The sequence below is a fragment of the Phocoena phocoena genome, chromosome 3 (genome assembly GCF_963924675.1).
Source record: "Phocoena phocoena chromosome 3, mPhoPho1.1, whole genome shotgun sequence".
Lineage (NCBI taxonomy): Eukaryota > Metazoa > Chordata > Mammalia > Artiodactyla > Phocoenidae > Phocoena > Phocoena phocoena.
In genome coordinates this window covers 10,769,904-10,777,789 of record NC_089221.1, presented here as the reverse complement: position 1 = coordinate 10,777,789, position 7,886 = coordinate 10,769,904, and the positions used below count along the sequence as shown (strand labels likewise).

Genomic DNA, 7,886 nt, shown 5'->3' with positions numbered 1-7,886 from the left:
GAAAATATTACATTATATAAAAATGAACAAAGGTAAGAATTATATCCTGCTTTTTTCCTTCAGAATCTATGCAAAAAAATAAATAACAACATTAAGTGTTGAAAGCAAATGTCAATCCAGAATTCTACATCCATTGAAAATTTATTTTCGTAAAAACTATTCTACTCATTCATCAAGATCTGTTACAATGTTAAATCATTTTTAAAGATTTTTTTTAAAGTATAATTTCTTTTTTACTGTCTTCCCAGGGGACAGTATTTCTTTAGTATTTAAGGACTTAGCTCCTTGCATGGGTTTTGGTGGAGGTCGTGGGGCAGCACCAGCAGGTCTAAATTGAGGTGGAGGTCTTCGGTTCTTCCGCACTTCTCGAGAACGATTCCTGACTACCTTGCTGTGAATGGCACAACTCACGCAGTAATGCAGATTCACATACAGCTTGGGAAGCACATAGGCATTGAAAACACTTGTTTCAGAAATGCCCTGACAGCTGCAGCCTCTACAATGTGCCGAACAACGAACTTCTTAATGACCTTATCCTTGGGCACACTTCGGGCGCAGCTGGTGCTGTGAATAGGCTGCATGTGGCCGCGGCCCTTTCTGGCATGACCATTATTCCTTCTTTTCTTGGTCATCTTGGAAGCGAGAAGGTGAGAGAGCAAGTTTTTTAAAAACTATAATTGTGCTACCCCATGTTGTGAGCATTCAGGTTCTAACCTGCACACCATATTTTCCAGTATATGATACCATTAATCATCTAGTTGTTTAAGCCAAAAACTTGGAAGTATTCTTCTCATAGCCAATCAGTAGATCTCGCTATATCTTTCTCTGGAAAAACCTTCATATCATCTCATTTATTTTTCATCTGCACCATAAGTACCAAGTGAAAAACATGTGTGCTTTGGATTCCTACAGTGGCTTTCCAACTTGTCTCTTTGTATTCATTCATACCTTTCTCTGATAACTATGGGCCTAAAAGGTATCCATGCTCAATTATTATTTTAAGTGTAATGTCATTTATATCTCATCTATATTGGCTCATAGGAAAATTTTCCCTAATGACTAAAACTGTCTACATATTTATTTAAAACAAGAAAAATAATTTATATGCCTACTGAATATTAAGAGCAAATGTTTCATAGTGTATTGTGTTACTATTGCTCTACTATTACTATTGCTACTCTTGTATTTAACACAGTGTATTTAGTATAGCTTTTAATTTTAATATAGCCTTTAATTTGGATTTTAATTAAATAATAAATAAAATAAACTTTGAAAGCTTAGCTATAGTTGGTGCTTCTATAAGAGAAAATACTTTATAACTCCACAATATTAATATTCCCTGTAAAAGAAAATTTGCTAGAAGAACTAATTTCTTTACAGTAGGTCTTAGATGCTGAAATAAAATAGGTACAGTACCATTTTTAATTTTCTCTTAAGAAGTCCTATATTTCAATATCTTGATAAATTGGTGTTTGAGATGCTCTATGAAATTTATAAAATGTAAAAAAATGATCACAAAGCTAAGATAATGCATTAATTCTTTTTGGTTACTGGTTTGTTTTTTAACTTATTCTCTATTTACAGGTCTCTTAAGGGTTGGCAGGCATCATATTATATTTTTAAGCTGCAAAACAGATAGGGCATGACTTATGCCCTCAGTTAGCTGAAATCATTATATTAAATTATTATATTGTTCATAATTGTAGTATTCAACATCTGATCTGGCTTTTGATATTTCCAAATTATGGTAAGACAGGATTCATTAATTATAAAAAATTAGATTTCTAGTATATTCTAGTATATTCTAGTATTTCTCCAATATATCAGAAAAATATCAGAAAAATAAAAGCATAACAAGCAACCAATACCAAAATTATCTAGCTCTATTTCAGAAGGGAGTGGAATATAAAACTATATTTGATTTAATTTTTTTTTAAATATGATGGATTTTAAACATATTATTTCTTCATTTTAATTCCCATGAATTACATGAGAAGGTAACAAAGTAGTTACTTTCAGGAAAATAAGAGTGCAGTAACTGACAACAATCTTAGAACAATGTATTCAAAATATTCTCATAAATTTGATCATGTAGAAGATAAAAGCAAAATTCTTTCAGCTATGCTGATAGCTAGCTCCACCTGATGCATTTTACCCACTGGGTTGTTATCACTTTTCATCACTTGTCTTCTTGTGTAAAGTTCACAACACACTTTACTAAAAATCTTTACTTCTTAAACCTTTGTATATACTTGCTTACCTCTGCCCCAAACATTGCTAAATCATGATTTCATGAGAAAATTGGATATTAAATCATGCATATGTGACTTACACATTCAGTAATGATCCATCCATGTGAAAAGACATGTTTCCAGAGAAGAGACAGTGGAGAATCATCAATGAGAAGAAAAGAGAATCTTCTTCCAAGTCTTTTTAATTCTAAGTTTAAACAGGCATAGAGGAGCTTACAACAAATGACATCTTGGTCAACAGAACACATGCATTTTTTTAACATCTTGATTGGAGTATAATTGTTTTACATTGTTGTGTTAGTTGCTGCTATATAACAAAGTGAATCAGATATATATATATATATATATATATATATATATATATATATATATATCCCCATATCCCCTCCCTCTTGAATCTCTCTCCCACCCTCCCTATCCCACCCCTCTAGGTGGTCACAAAGCACCAAGCTGATCTCCCTGTGTTATGTGGCTGATTCCCACTAGCTATCTATTTTATTTAGTAGTGCATATATGTAAATGCCACTTTCTCACTTCATTCCGGCTTACCTTTTCCCCTCCCCGTGTCCTCAAGTGCATTCTCTACATCTGTGTCTTTATTCCTGCCCTGCCCCTAGGTTCTTCAGAAGCACTTTTTCTCTTTTTTTAGAGTCCATATATATGTGTTAGCATACAGTATTTGTTTTTCTCTTTCTGACTTATTTTACTCTGTGTGACAGACTCTAGGTCCACCCACCTCACTACAAATAAGTCAATTTCATTTCTTTTTATGGCTCAGTAATATTCCATTGTATATATGTGCCACATCTTCTTTACCCATTCATCTGTCAATGGACACTTAGGTTGCTTCCATGTCCTGGCTATTGTAAATAGTGCTGCAATGAACATTGTGGTACATGATTCTTTTTGAATTATGGTTTTCTCAGAGTATAGATCCAGTAGTGGGATTGCTGGGTCATATGGTAGTTCTATTTTTAGTTTTCTAAGGACCATCCATACTGTTCTCCATAGTAGCTGTATCAATTTACATTCCCACCAACAGTGCAAAAGGGTTCCCTTTTCTCCACACCCTCTCCAGGATTTATTGTCTGTAGACTTTTTGATGATGGCCATTCTGACTGGTGTGAGGTGATACCTCAGCATAGTTTTGATTTGCATTTCTCTAATGATTAGTGATGTTGAGCATCCTTTCATGTGTTTGTTGGCCATCTGTATACCTTCTTTGGAGAAATGTCTATTTAGATCTTCTGCTCATTTTTGGATTGGGTTGTTTGTTTTTTTGATATTGAGCAGCTTGTATATTTTGGAGATTAATCATTTGTCAGTTGCTTTGTTTGCAAATATTTTCTCCCATTCTGAGGGTTGTCTTTTCATCTTGTTTATGGTTTCCTTTGCTGTGCAAAAGCTTTTAAGTTTCATTAGGTCCCATTTGTTTATTTTTGCTTTTATTTCCACTTCTCTAGGAGGTGGGTCAAAAAGGATCTTGCTGTGATTTATGTCAAAGAGTGTTCTGTCTATATTTTCTTCAAAGAGTTTTATAATGTCTGCTCTTATATTTAGGTTTTTATTACATTTTGAGTTTATTTTTGTGTATGGTGTTAGGGAGTGTTCTAATTTCTGACTCTGATTTTAGATCTTAAATGCAAAATCTACAGGTTCACTCAAGTAGTAACAACTAAAAATACATGTGTTCAGCCACATGTAAAAAACACATGCATTTTTAGTTGTTACTACTTGAGGGGACCTGTAGACTTTGCATCTAAGATTTAAAATCAGAGTCATGACTATTCTACTCATTAATTTAAAAGGGCAGAATAAAGAAAAAATATCACTAATGAATACGCTTCCAGCAATTCAGAAGATATCACAACCTAAACTTTTTTGTAAACTACAAAGTTGACAACTAGAAATAAGCTCATTAGGAGAAAAGCTCAAGAAGTGAAAACTTGTATAATTCAATTCCAAGTTAAAGTTTGAGAAAAGCTAACTAGCCAGAAATACACAGTAAATACCATACATGCAATATTTGTAACTGAGTCTTCTAAACAAAGTCATATACAATAAAAAATGTGTTGTACAGTGTGCAAAGTTATCAATTTCCCCCAAAGACAGAAGAGCATGTTTTGAGAAATGATACTTCAATAGCTGTAAAGATGTTTGCAAACAGGTCAGTGGAAACATTTCTAAGAACAGAAAATTTCAGTCTTGGGATGTTTTAGTATATTTTGTACACAGAGTGGAGATGACTCTGTTGCTTTTAGAGCTTGTCTTGTCACTGCTCCAACCAGGTTGAAATGTTTCTTTGCACATTTCTTCCCATTCTTTATCTATGGTGACTTTTTTTTTTTTTTTTTTCTGAGAAGAGCTGATAGACTATGGAACAGTAATGAGCCATAGGCAAATCTCCAAGTCAGTCCTACTTCTAAACATAACCTATGATGACCACTCTCCCCAATGTGTTCAATCCAACATGAAACACACCAGGAGTCAAACAAGAAGACCGAAGTGAAGACAAGGAATAGAGAGTACTAAGCAGAAGTCTTGAGGTAATAGAAGCAAAGAGAAAGCCAATTTCAATTTCAATTTCTTGTGAAGAAAAATAAAGAATTAGAAAAAATCAGGATAAATATTAAATCAAGACAACTATCTATTGAGATGATAGCTATTAAATTGTATATACGTACATAAAATTTGACCTGAAATTGCTACTTTCTCTAGAACGATTTCTTATTCTATAAAATCTAGTTCTGATATTTTTGAGGAAGATAAATTGTGTACACTTTTAACACAGTTATATTTTGATAACATATTAATACTATAAATAGAATACAACTTATATGAAAATAAATTTGATTTAACCACCTAATTAGCATTTATGCTAAAAGAAATACAACAAAATGATTCTTACAATAAATATAAAATGATTTATTAATTATGTCCTCTACCATGATATTCCCTAATCAGCAGAAGGCCTGACAGGGGCAACAATATTTAAATTCAAACGTCTTTGATAGTGGTTAACTAGCAGTCAGATGCACAGATCACTTGACATACATTTTTCAACTTTAATGTTATAAAGATTAATCTGTCAAGATAGGAAGAGAAAACACATCTTATTTAATAGTTTCTTAGCTTGATTTACAACTTTGAAATTGTGACATGCGGTACAAACACTTCCATTTGTTCTCCTTTCCTAAGCCCCACAGAGGTTAGGGGTGAGTATATATCTGAAGTGAAATTGATTTAGAGGTATAGAAAACTTATTTCTATGTTTAAGTGTAGAAACTCATGGTTCCATTAACATAGTTACATTATGTAAACAATAAATGGTTTTGCTATGTAAATTTGCATGCAATTCTAATACATTTATTCTCATTTAAAATGCTTAATGATATTAGATTGGTTTGATTTTCCAAATATAAAGACAAAAACATTTTCAATGCAAATGTATCCCCATGATTACTGTAGGTAAACATGTAGAATGTAATTCTTTTTAAAAATATCTTCTTTTGTCTTTGTGCAGTAGATCCTGATAAGAACAACATATTTTTCAGTTGTTTTTAACATTAAAATCATAAAGCATTATAATAAAATGAGAGCCTATCATTCATGACTATGGTTACAGAAGGAAAATTCTGTAATCACATCTGTATCAATTAATGTGTTCATCGGTTTTTGTATATGGAACACAGCACCCTATTAGGTCTTAGAAGGATGCAAGACAAATAAGTAGGTGTTCCTCACATTAAAGATCTATTGTGAATAAAGTAAGATTTGAGTTAATCCTTGAGTCATCAGTTAAAATTCACAAATAAATGCTACAAATAAACTGGAATTGGCAGTAACAATTCCTCCCATGATTATTTTGGGACATTTGTTGATACTAATTAATTCTGACAAGAAATAAAACAGAATGCATCACTTTATTTTCCTCTAAGGTGCATCATTATCAATGAGAAGAAACTTACAAATTACATAATAGATCACAGATAACTTTTTTTGTTCTTACAGATTGGGAATTGCTAATGAGAACAGTTAACTGCAGAAGTTACTGGGTAGAATTTTAAGAGATTTTTTCATGAATATTTACAAATAATAAAAATTAGCATAAACCAATCTGAAATTTATAATCACAGCAAATTATGACTGACTATATACACATAGTATATATAGTCACTATATACATTGCAAAGTAGCAATTCAAAATGAACTGGTATTCATGGGATTTACATACCCTCTGTGTCAGGATGATTTATTTTCCAAAGAATAATGTTACAGATATGTTCTAAATTCAAAATGCTTCTGCTTCACTACTAACTGAATTAGAATGAGTGGGATACAAAAACAAATAGATTCAGATTGAAATTTTCAAACTAGACAAATAAATCACATTTGGTTTTAGACAAAGGAATTCAGAGAAAGATGGTAAACAACAGAAACATGATCATGGCTCATGTCATTGGACATGGTGACAGGAGAAAGAAACAAAATACCAGGCTCTTAAAATATTTCATTTGCATTTAGGAGTAAAAGAGTGTCCTGCAAGAATATGTGGTCTGTCCATGTGGATCTCCTTGTTATGAAAAGACATCCTAGAGCTTTTGCTCCAGCAATATCCAATGAATTACTAATCCTTCAAGTACTGTGTGTCATCTTACTCATTTTCAAATCTATCTTGATTAAAGGAAATCTCAGGAATCATATAATTTTCACACAGAGTGGTTAACTTCTTTTGCAGGGAAGAAAGTCAATTTATAGGAGCTGTGCCAGACTTATGAATAAATCACCTGTTCTAGGCTATGCATATTACTCGGAGCCTTGGGTACTTTTCCAAAGTCATAGCAACATTGGATTTGTTAAGTATGGATAACATCAACAATTGAGAACATTGTGGTTTTCCTCTCATGTTCTGTTTGAACACATTAATCACTGCAGGAATTATCCCTATTTCCAGTTGTCAATTTAATGAAGTGGCACAAGAAGTATGTACTACATGTTGGTGGTGGTGGTTGTCATGACGTGGTCTTTTGATTTGAACTGTTACTTTGGATGTCACTGTATTCTTTCATTACTTGCTGAATATTCTAAACTTTTCAAGTTTCATAGACAACACATGATTCCCTCCCCACTGCTACCTTGCAAGGTATAGAAAAATCAGTCATAGAATACAGATTGAGGGCATTATAAACACTAACTGCTACTACATGGAAATAAATATATTTATTATTTGTAAAGGCATGCATATATATCAAAAGGTTGATTTGTCATTTTTAATGTTTGTTTGTTCTCGAATCATAAATTTCACCTCACAATTTTACATCAAATTTTACTGGCAAATGAAAACGTTCTTCTCTTAAAGACATGGGAAATAGTCATGTCCTGTTTTTTTCTGATTGTTTTTGGCATTGCAGACTTTGTGCTGACACTTTTATTTGGATATTCACATTTTCCACACATACCAATTGTGCAAAACAGTAATCACCACGTTTACCTAATTGATAACAGGACTCTCATTTTAGAACTACGGACATTTGAAAAAGAGAAGATTAAAAGATTATATTAACCCTAAGTGCACAAAACTTATGCACTTAGGGTTATGTATGACTCAAATCCCTCCCATCAACATAACACCAG

The 7,886-nt window shown here is 32.5% G+C and overlaps 1 pseudogene; it reads right to left on the bottom strand.

The window, feature by feature from the left end:
• Positions 1-201: 201 nt before the first annotated feature.
• Positions 202-632, bottom strand: LOC136120105 (small ribosomal subunit protein eS26-like; annotated as a pseudogene).
• Between the last annotated feature and the right edge of the window lie 7,254 nt (positions 633-7,886).